The 12,154-nt window shown below is 38.8% G+C and overlaps 1 protein-coding gene and 1 long non-coding RNA gene across 14 annotated transcripts in view; both read right to left on the reverse strand.

Moving 5' to 3' along the window:
• cadm1a (cell adhesion molecule 1a) overlaps positions 1 to 12,154 on the reverse strand; it is a 328,120-nt gene that overhangs the window by 298,357 nt on the left and 17,609 nt on the right. The window lies entirely within an intron of this gene.
• LOC310739492 lies at positions 307 to 7,432 on the reverse strand. The gene is made up of 3 exons (XR_014537405.1): positions 5,168 to 7,432; positions 1,740 to 5,002; positions 307 to 1,502 (listed from the first exon to the last, which is right to left on the reverse strand). It is a non-coding gene; the product is annotated as an uncharacterized lncRNA (long non-coding RNA).

Here is a 12,154-nt window from a genome sequence, read left to right on the forward strand (position 1 = left end):
TGTTTAAATGTGACCACCGGTGGAAGTCAAGGGTTCAGTTCTGATTGAGGTTGATTGGTCTGAGAGTTTTCATTCAGGTCTCGGAATTGGGCCATGTCCATCTACTGCTAATCCAGTGGGTCTTTAAAAACAGTGTCCTTTTTCATCTTTTTTTTTCTGTCGCCTAACTCATTCCGACTCATTCAGATGGCCTATTGTGCCCTGCCTGCTCTTGCATTTCATTTGCTGCAGGCTTTTGTCTGCACAATAAGCAGGAAGCATTGAGTTCGCCTTTTGTCTTAAACGCGAATGACTTCACTCTGCTCCTTTTTTTTTTTTTTTTTTGCGTGGAGGTTAAAAGCAACAAAGACTTTTAAATTATGTCGCAATTATCAGATAAGTGATGTGAAGGACTCCAATTAAAGGCACTCATGTGCCAAGAAAAAAAAGGGGGAGGGATTTTTTTTCCCATTTCTTTTGGAAATGAGCTTTTTTTAACTATGAAGTGTCATGTATTGATTAGTACACAGAACGCAATCTGTGCCATTTTGGTTTCAAGAGATTCCTTTTAGTATCTTTTAGGCTGAACTTCTTTTGTCTTTTCAGATTTTTTTTTTCTTTCAAGATTAAAAATTGCCAGAACCAGAAAACACCCATTTACTAATCAAACTTTGGACAGGGGTAATTAATTCTTTGAAATCAGCCCATTAATTTGCATAATAAAGGTAGTATAATTATGACTTCTGTTAATGGAGCCCAAAAATGTAATTAGAGCTTTAGTCAGAATTACAACAGCACTATGGTTTTTGGAAGCTGTTTCAGAGGAGTGCCAAAGTCTGTTGCTTTGGGATAGAAATACAGTGCTAAAATTGCATTAGGAAGTACAAAACATTTCTCGATGTCTCCTTTAACCCAGTCTAGAGAAAGCATGCTGTGGAATGATGGGGCTTTTTAATCTGCAAAGTACAAAGCACCAGCTAAATCGTCTCTGCTATTCCAGCAGACATTTGTTACACAATTCTATTTTTTTTATGTTGTTTGACCTTGTACCACTTCAATACAAACAAGGCAATATTACCTAAGTTTGTGTGATATAAACATAGAATTGCTCCAACCCAATCTTGCACTGCTATGATATTTACATTTTACATTAATGGCATTTGGCAGACCCCCTAACCAAAGCAACTTACAATTACAAGGCGCCAACAGTGGCAGCTTGGTGGTGCTGGAATTTAAACTCAACTTTCTTATCAAAAGTTTAAAATCTTAACCAATTAAATATATTGTTTCATTTCTTGCAAATGTCTCTTGCAATCAGAGTAACGCTTTGAGACTTTTGAGTCACAACAAGGTGAGTTTTCTCGATTGCTAGTGCCAGCAAGCAGTTCCCGACCGACTCTCCACTCACAAAACAACACGGGTACCATCGTCAACTCCACAAAGTATAATACAAGCAGCCAGAGATAGCAAGACAGCACGAAAGTAAACTTGTTGGAATATGTGTAGGAGTGTAAAAGTCAAAACTAAATAAATAAACTTTCATTCGGCTTCTCCCGTTAGGGGTCGGCACAGGGGATCCTCCACACGTTTGATTTGGCACATGTTTTACACTGGATGCCCTTCCTAATGCAACCCTCCCCAATTTATCCGGGCTTGGGACCGGCACTGAGAGTGGCTGGGGATGGTTCCCTGAACCGGCGCTCGAACCCGGGTCGCAGTGGTGAGAGCGCTGCATCTTAAACACTAGACTACCAGGGGACCTAAATAAATAAAATACTCCTACTATACTCATTAATTATCGGTTGCCCTACAGCTTCTATTCAAACATTAGGTTTTTTATTTATATGAGACATCGTTAAATCGATAATCGAAACTTTTTAATGGTAAATCGCGATCGAGGAAAAATCAATAGAGCAACCAGCCTTGTGTTAGAGATCTACTCGCTTGTTGAGTTGGATAAAAAACAAAAAAACAAAAAAGAAGTCCAACAATGGCACTTGATACCTTGGGACTACTTTGATCGATTTTAAATAATCAACCACTTTATTTGTTTCATGGTGCCAATTAAGCAGCACCTTTATTCAGGGGATAGACTACACTGCATTGAAAGTAAATTAGAAAGCACTCTGGCGTGGTGGCAGAAATCGGCTTTGTCAGTGTGGATTGCCCATCAGTGTTTTCTTAAGCGTTTAACAACTCAAAAAAATGACGTGCCTAGGCAGGACGTGCGTGTGGGTGTGTCGGCACTGTTGTTCCTGAATTTGCATGGTGAATTAGTTGGTGGTGTTTGATAAGTGAGGCAGGTCGAGGCTCCCTCTTTTTTATTTTAAAGAGGACACAGAGCTTCCTGATGCGAGGAGACAGCCGGCGTTGCATAACTCCACACATTTCACTTCAAATATGAGCTCAGCAGTGAGTAAATGAAGTGCTGTCATTTGTATTTCTGCCTGTGTGTGTATGGCTGTGTCTTTCTCTGGGTGGCCATGGGGCCTCGGAGGATTGGGTTTGGACTCCTTTGGCCGTAATCCTATCTGCGTAGCACATCTGTGACTTCAGTGCTCTCAGGGGTGAATGTGGAGCATTGCTAATTCAAGCAGAATTTGAGCCTCTTTCCTCTCTCTCTCTTGTTCAGGTTATCTCTCCCTCCATGCTTGAGCACCACTGGGAGAGTGGTGAGGTCCATTGCTTTCTATGGTGGATGCAGTCACTTTTTTCAGCTTTTCATTCTGACCAGGAGGTCTCGCCCTCAAATTACCAGATGCCACTCATAGCCTTTTTATTTAGTCCAGTTTCGACACTGCTATGTTGCCTAAAAAACATTTATAAATATCGCTACTGACAAGAAATAATAATCATCCTCTTCCCATTTTTTCTGCTGTTCACCTGAACCTTCAAACCTTCTTGAGCTGTATTTCTTTTTACATTTTTTTTTCAACACTCAAACATAGCAGGAGATGAATAATGAACCATGAAAAAAAAAGAAAAAAACTGTTGTATTGATGAATGGTATGCCCCAAAATGCAAGTGCCTTGATGAATGGGGCAAAAAAAAAAATGCATTGGTTTGATTAAAGCTAGTTTATTTGGTTTATTTCCCATTTATTATCCACTGTCGCCGTTTATCATATCGCTCTGAGTTATACGTCACTCAAAAATTCGCTATCCGCTGACGAATCGTGCGTTATATTCCGCACTTTTTTAAGCCTAGAAATAATGTGGATTGCAGACACTCGAAATAATGTACTAAAGCCCCTTTCATAGATGATTTGGATGAATAGCCATAATAAAGACTGATGTTTATCTACATTCAGACACCTTGTTAAAAAAATGCATAGTAAGTATTCATATTTGTTCTTTCCAACATTGTAAAGACTTGTTTCATGTGCAAGAATGTGTCCTAATTGTGTTGCTACAATTTACAATCAGTCTCAGTGGCTACCGGCACGCTCGTGATTTTTAATGAGACAGAATGACAATAATCCGACAGCAGATGCGAAGCTTTGATCGTCCGTAACAGTAACGGACGCAAAAGGTTTAAAACCGTACGCTGGCACTGAATAGTCAGGAGTATCCGAAAGATGTGAGCCTGTTCGCTTTACATCTGAATAAATCTATGGGGAATTGAACAGTACATGTAGTTATGTCTCCGCTTTTCACTTTTGCGGTTAATGAATTACTAGAAAAGAATATGTTATAGTCTGAGGTCGGCTAGTCGATGGATAAATCATTATTATGTGGCCTGCGAGAATTTCTGAATAAAACCCACATGCCATATAAAGGGCTGGAGTGACATTTCTGTCTTCATTTCTGGTTCGGATCACGTTTTATAAATGGAAAACCTGTAAAAGTTAAAGCATCGCTCATCACTGAATCATCATTCAGTATTAAAAGGGCAGGGAAAGTGCCATGAACTCAGAATCAGAATTTACATGAATTGCATTACGTTATGTTTTTTATTAGTAAATAATGAAATTGCTCTTGCAAACACTGTGTCTAGTATTTGTTACATTGCACATTCTTGTCGCGAAAAGGGAATAACACCTTATGGACAAAAGCTTCTGGACACATGCATGTGCTTTCGTAATATTCCACTCCGCCTACAGTCCGCAATTCAGGTTAGAATAACCACCTTCTGGGAAGATGTTTCACTAGATTTTGGAGTGTGCTTGTGGAGATTTGTGCCCATTCAGCCATAAGGGCTTTAGTAAAGATAGGTACCAATGTAAGTTGAGGAGGTCTGGGGTACAGTCAGCATTCCAATTCATCCAAAAGGTGTATAGAAGGGTTTAGGTCAGAGCTCTATAGCAGGAGACTCACGATCTTCCACTCCAAACCGATAGAAGAAATATCTTCATGGAGCTTGCTTTGTGCACCAGGGCATTTTCATGCTGAAACAGGTTTGGGTCTGCTAATTCAGTGGAGGGAAAAATGTAATACTACAGAATCCAATGGCAATTGTGTGCCACAACTTTGGGGGAGGTAAATTATATGTCTGGAGAACTCAAGTGTCTAAATACTTTGTTCCATATAGTGTATGTACATTGATCATCCTTTGCACACCAAATACTGTAGGAAACATGTTACATTCCTGCTTTTAATTTTCCCCAAAGCTATTACTTCCTTTTTGATAACAATAACCTATTTAAAAAAAAATGCAAAGAACTGGTTAGGATATTGTGCTTACCTCCTGCATTGATATTTAATTACAGCATGCTTATTACTGTTAATGAAATAATTTAATAAACACAATCAAATCCATGACCTAAATCTTTCTATTTAAGTATTTCCTTTGTTCCGTTTCAAACTGTAATGAGACACTAAATGGAAATATTTATTCTCACAGTTGATATTAGACACTGTTTAATTTGATTCAATTTAATATATATTTTAAAAAAAGTAGTTTACTAATAGCCATTTCTTTTCTGGATTTCTAATTCAACACGATTTCACTTCGGGCAAAATCTTAATTACACCAGAAAATACTGTGTGTTTTTTATATTGTATGCAATAAGTATGTTGGGTCCCTGGTGGTCTAGTGGTTAGGATGTGGCGCTCTCACCGCTGCGGCCGGGTTCAATCCCTGGTCAGGGAACCAACCCCAGCCACTGTCTGTGCCAGTCCCAAGCCCGGATAAACGGGGAGGGTTGCTTTAGGAAGGACATCCAGCGAAAAAACCTGCGAAATCAAACATGCACCAAGACAAATTCATAATTAATGTGTTCTGAAAAAATTCCTAAGCCTAGTTTGCGGGCTTGTCTTAAACAACATATCATTATCACAGCCTCTGTATTGGATCAGTTCAAAAGTGCCATGTGTTTTGAGATGCTATTTTGCTTACCATGGTTGTACATAGTAGTCATTTAAGTTATCATAGCCTTCCTGTCATCTTAAACCAAACAGCTCACTCTCCTTTTACTTTTCTTATTCACAATGCAATTTTCCATCAATAGAACCACTGCTTAAAGAATTTTTCCTGGGAGATCAGCAATTTCTGAAACACTTCAACCAATCCTTTTTCCCCAAGTATTTCTGTTGCATGTCCATTGCTTAGAAATTGTCCTGGGTGTGAAGCCTACAGAATCCAAAATCTGGTCAATATGATATCATAAGCAAGAGGCATAAGTTAGCATCTTGGTTGGGACCTTTCCTGGGTTCTATTTCAGTGTGATTCATCTGGTGGTGGAAATGAATAAATATACATACAGGTATCTTGACTAACAATTTGTAGGAGAGTTTCACATGCAACAAAAAAGGATTTCTCAGGGCTTAAGTACAGAGAGATTTTAGCTTCTAGAGAGGTGTTTATGTTAAAAGACTTTCTGAAAGTGAAGGAGCCTGCTGTGTGGTTCCACATAGAACTTTTTTATGTCCGAACAGAGGAACAAATTGAAGTGTACGACTATTGTATACGAACCATGTAAGAACCATAAAGCCACACACAATGGTGAGGTATGAGGTATTCTAAAATTACAAAACTTCCTTACATGTCGATTCTTCCTGTTGTCCCCTTACTTTTCATCCCAGCCACTGTGAAGGTATAAACTTGCCTGGGAAATCATTGCGGCTTCTCAATTGTCACGTTTCCTGAATGCCCGATACTCTACACTATGTATTCGATTATACATGGGCCATTTCAAACCCTACAATAGAAGTAAATGGATGTAGTATAGAAAAGAAAGAGAAAAAAGAACCCGGCAATCCACTAAACTTGTGATGTCATGCAAGTGTGAACAGAAAAGCAAATTAGTGTGAAGATTATGCTATACGTTTGCTAAGGTCCTTTCTTTTTTATGTCAAAATAATCTGGCAAGTTTGATTAAAACGTCCTCCTGTAATGCATTTAAAGTGAGAACAACACCTTCACAATGCCTGGAGCTCATTTTTCAGTGGGCTGCATTAAAAAAAAAGCTCTATAAGAGCAAGAAATAAGACCTGGATTAGAGATGTTCTGGAGAGCCAATTGTCATACAATCTGTGCTAAAGCGTATGCTGGCGGTTGTGAGCTCGCGTGCTGCTCTGTGGCGCTTTGAATGCTGAGAGCTGGACGACATAATCGCGGTAATGAGCGCAAATGCCAGACGTCATGATGAGACAGAGCAGCCGCGGCCTCCCCGCTGGACCTTGTCCCCCCTCTTCTGGCTTCTTTGCCATACAGCCTGCCTTTCATCTCGGCCAATCACGCAACAACACAGTGTTACAATTAGCATGCTGATTAGCACCTGCCCTGGCTCATGGGGAAAGGCAGGGGATGATGACAACGTGGGTCGACGCTGTGTGCCATGTTTGTGGGTAAATATCAGACGCTCTGTATTCGGCGTGTGGGCTTTTGTGGCCCTACTGCTAAGAGGGATTTCGACGGAAGCAGGGCGAAGTGGACGTGATCGCCTTTTATTATTGCGTCTGTAAAATTACAGCTGTAAACAATGAGCATCAAAGCGCACGGATCATCCAATATTTGATTTAATGAGGAGCTTTCCATAAAATTAGAGCTCTCCAACATCTCATTGATGGTGAAGCATACTTGTCATGCATATGGCAAACATGAGATGCTCATTTGTCTAAATACTGCTTAACTAATAGAGGTAAAAAAAAACTATCTAAATAAAAAAAAAAAAAAACTCCTGTGTGAAGCTCTAATAGAGTTTTCTGGGCTTTTCAAGTTCACCAAAGTTAGGTGTGACAGCCAGGGTATCTGTTACAAGAGAGCTGTTGCATCACTAGCCTTGCTGTTGCCTACAGATCGATAGGTGGTCAATGTCTTGGCAGGAAGAAAGCATCGATTGGGTTCTTTTACACCGTACAACCTTTAATCTCCTGCAACGTCCCTGAGCCCCCCAGGTGCTTTGAACACACTTTTACACCGGCCCATGCAGAAAGCACGGCTGAAGTTAAACTACTGTGGAAATCTATCCCTACACAAACAATTCGTCTGCTTCTGGCTAAAGGGCAAAGAGATAAGCATGAAAGATGCTTCCGTGCTTTCTCAGGGCAATTACCTAGAAAAAAAAATCTTTAATAAATACCAGTATGTCCTAATATCTTTCCTAAATATAAGAAACTACAGGGTGTAATGCTAAAACCATTACAGCTTTAATGTGTGGTTCTACATTATCTATACATACACGAACACAAACACACATACACAAGATTGGAAACATCTATTAGCCAGAACAAATCATTTCTCATTGCAAATCCTCTCTCGGAACAAAAAGTAGGTAATTATTTCCAAGAATAAAGAGAATATGCTCTTTTCAAGTTTGCATTAAAAGACAGCAAGGACACATAAAAAAAAAAAAAAATGACAAAGGCAGAAAATATAAGAACAACCACCAAACAGCTTTATCCATTCTGTTTATGGTGACCATGACAGCACTCCAAAAGGTCATTACTTTCGACAATTATGAAATACTCATTAGAGGCCCGATGATGGCTTTCTAATTACGCTAATGTTGATTGTGTGGCCTCGGCATGCAGCACAAAGCATTAATTATTCGTGATTTCCAATGTCAACATGTACTTACCCAGAGTTCATCCCTTTCAGAGTGGGCGGAGCTTATATTGGATAAATTCGGAGTATGGTGTAACCTTAAGGTTGATTTGGATTGTCTAACAACTTTAATCAAAACAATGCAAAATGGTCTCTTTAAGCCAAGACGACCAAGCCAGAATCGAATAATGGCTTTCACCTGTGAAGTGAAGAAAGAACACCATACCTCATAGCCAAAGCCTTGCTAAGTCTTAGTCTACAGAGCAACCACGATAGACTGTGTTATTATTTCAGTATCTTAATCTGTACTAATTCCTTAGTCAAACATAATTACATTACCTTAGCTTCCATTTTGGTTTTATTCTTGTCAATAAGGTTTCCAGGCAAGCACAATACACTACTAGACAGCTTTCTTTTTCACTTCAGAAGCTAACCAATAAATGTATTATTTCATACCTCTGGGTATCATACAAACATTTTCAACATTTTACAACATATTTCTCTGAGACATCTCAGTGAAATGTCCTATAGAGTTCAAAAGCGTTGCTGAGACTTTAGAAAGTTTTACAAGTAATACATCCTAAGTCTTAGACACTTTATTTCCTATCTGTTAAAGGAAAACATGCCCCTTTGCCTGAGCCACTAAATTACCCAGGCCCTCATTAATATCACTTAGCAACATGCTTCACTAATCCCAAGGAAAAAAAAAATCTGATTTCCGTTTCTTCAGTGGATTTCAACTGTAGAGAACACAGATTAATCTGAAAAAGGTCTTACTTTCTGCCTTCTATTTCCTTCTCCTGCACTGTTGTTCCTCTCCCCATTCTCCATCTGCTAAGAATTCATAAGCAGCATGCATTATTTAGCATTATATAACAATTAACAAAGAGCGTGCTAAGTGGTTGACTTTAATGATCCATAAAATCATTTTTAGTGTGAATGCATATCATCGCAACACTGATGTACTGGACAAAAAAAAAAAGTGAAGCTTTAATGTACTTTATTAGTTGGCACAAACTGCAGAACATTAGCTGGGTATTCATTTTGGGCTTCCTGGAGAGACTTCTCAAGCACAAGAACATTGAATTTTGGTGTTTTCGAAATAACATTACCATTAACATCAAAATGCCATTTTCACTTCTCATTCGGGAATCATTTCAATCTTTTTTTTTTTTTACATTACTTTACACCACAGTGATGTAAATCTCTAAATTTTTATTGGTCAATAGGTGTGATTTTCTATAGCAGCCACTATGACATTAACTGCAGCAATGGACATTGCCACAAAGCAGCTTCATAATGAAATACAATTAGGAGTTTCCAGTGTCAGTGCTTTGTTCAAATCAGAGGCCAAGTACACACTTGAGAATTTAACTCAAACAAAAAAACCTTTGAAAGGTTTAATGATGAAGGTGGTGTTAACATGGCACAGTCTATCTGTCTGTCTTTCTGTCTACCTTCTCTATCAATCAATCAATCAATCAATCAATCCATCCATCCATCCATCCATCCATCCATCCATCCATCCATCCATCCATCCATCCATTCATCTATCTTTCTATCTAATTAAAGCAGAAGCTGTTGTGTGTGTATATGTATATATATATATATATACACACACACACACACACACACACACACATGTTCATGTTTTTGTCTGCTTGACAGAACTTATAAAGATTTGTGCATCTTGTATTAGAGCAGGTAAAATTTGGTGCTTTGAGTACAAGTCTCTAATACTGACCACCGGATGTTCAACATGGCACCTAATGGCTAAGAACACACTGAGGATTTGAAAATTAAAATTGTTGCTCTCCAAAAAGATAGCCTAGGCTATAAGAAGAACCTGTTTTCCAAAACAGGTTTCACTCAGAACAGGCCTTGCAAGGGTTCCTCAAAGAAGTTGATGCCTCTTGCTGTGCGTCAGGTGCAGAAGCTGCCTTAAAAACAGACACATGAGTGCTGCTAGCATTGGTTTAGAGGTTGTAGAAGTGGAAAGTCCGCTTGTTAGTGCTCAGACCATACGCCGCACACTGCAACAATTCAGTTTGTATGGCCGTCATCCCAGAAGGAAGCCTTTTCTGAAGCTGGTTCACAAGAAAACAGGCAAACAGTTTGCTGAAGACAACCTGTCCAAAAGCATGAATAACTGGAACCATGTCCTGTGGTGTGATGAGACTAAGATTAACTTGTTTGGCTCAGATAGTGTCCAGCATGTGTATACAGTACTATACTGTATTAACGTTTTACTTCATCGTTTAACTAATATTTTTATTAATAAATTCCATAATTTCAACATAAATCTCAATAAAAACATTTTCCTATACGTTTTTTGGCTTTAACCAGGAAATCAGCTAAACAAAGTAGTAACAAATGCAATTCCGCGATAAACCGGGGTCTTGAGATTCGAACTGTGGTAAAGCGGGGGATTACTGTGTGTGTGTGTGTATATATACAGTATATATATATATATATATATATATATATATATATATATATATATATATATATATATATATATATATATATATATATATGTATATTTGTTGGTGGTAGACTGCTGTTATATATTATATAAAAGCTATTATTGGAGAACAATCAACTGTGGGGCAATAACAGTAACCGGTCTTGACACCACCCGGCCATTGATTATTTTCCTGTAACAGCACACCCTGTTGTGTTTTATTCCTTACCTAACAGCTGCATTTAGAGTGGAATCACATCTAATTATGGTGCTGCTGACAGGATTTCCTGTTTGCCATGAACCTTTAAAATATATTTATCCATGTTTAACGGCCCTGATCATGAGGACTGCTGAGGCACGCTATGCTTTTGGAGGAGGTATTTGCTGATAATACAGCAGTATGCAGCAAACAGCATAGAAGAGTAATAGCCTGCCACTGTTTGCATCGGATGGCTTTATATCGCCACATCAGCTCGCCCTCTCGCTGCCTCTACAAACATGCTGCATAAACAGTATAGAGGACTGCATGTAGCAGCATCCTTTGTGTACCTAGCTGTGTGTGAGATGCCTAGCGCTGGTCTTTAATGGAAACATCCTCTCATGAGGTCAATTATCAACACAAGGTGTAAAATTTTGGATTCCCTCAAGCACAACGGTGGCATTCCTAGCACGATGGCACGACCACTGCTTAGCCAACACCGATATGAACTCCAATCACGTCCCATTAGCCTCACTGTGGACACAGCACTCTTAGCACTTTATCATGCCGCTTATAGAGCTGCAGCATTATAAAAGGAAGTCATTAGATTTAATTACACCAATTATGTCCAAATAGAAGCACAATGATGTGGGCACATGCCACTGAAGCAGTAAGGCACAGATACTAAGTGTTCTAATTGTGTTTTACTCTTTTTGAAATAAATGGGGTTACAATGCAAACAAAAAATAGAAAAACCTGGAACACTTTTCCGATGAACAAAATATTTTGAAATAAGAACCTAAGCTCTTTGAACTCTCTGAATGTGATGGGTTTCTCTAATCCAGCCCTGTTACTTGATGAAAAAAAAAAGGAAAAAATTACATGCTTTCCCTTTCACAGTTGATTATTCTCAATATACAAGCTGTACCATGATATCCTTGTTTCCAAGAATCTTGATTGTATCGCAGCTCTAAAAGTTTGATAAAAAAAAAAAATATATATATATATATATATATATATATGGGAAAAGGCCTCTCTACAGGCCAGGAAAGGTTGGGCATCTGCTCTCTTGCGATTGCGGCTGGGCAGACGAGAGCATCGGAGCATGAATTATCTATTAGTGTGACTGATATAACGGCAGGGGAGCCATTCTAAAACTGGAAATAGACATATACATCATGGACGGTGAGCTGCATGGCACTTTTGGTGATGCCACAAAGCCTGCTAGGATTTTTGGTTGCTGTGGAAACCTGGGTGATTGGACAATTCCATCTTGAGCCTCTTTATCAGGAGTCAAAAAGTTGGACTTCCAATTATACTAGAATTATCCAGAATATACTTCTTCATACACACAATGGTACTACTGCAAATCTTTGTCCAAAAAAGAAAATCTAAGTCAAAGCTTTAGATCTTGAAAGTAGAGGGGTAAAATTAAGTCTTTTCACTTTCAATCCTGCTGTGTGTTTCTCGATCTTCAGTGTACCATGAAACAGGGATGACACAGCCAATAGAAAAAAAAAAGTTAT

The sequence above is a fragment of the Silurus aristotelis genome, assembly GCF_946808225.1.
Source record: "Silurus aristotelis genome assembly, chromosome: 16".
NCBI classification, from domain to species: Eukaryota; Metazoa; Chordata; class Actinopteri; order Siluriformes; family Siluridae; genus Silurus; species Silurus aristotelis.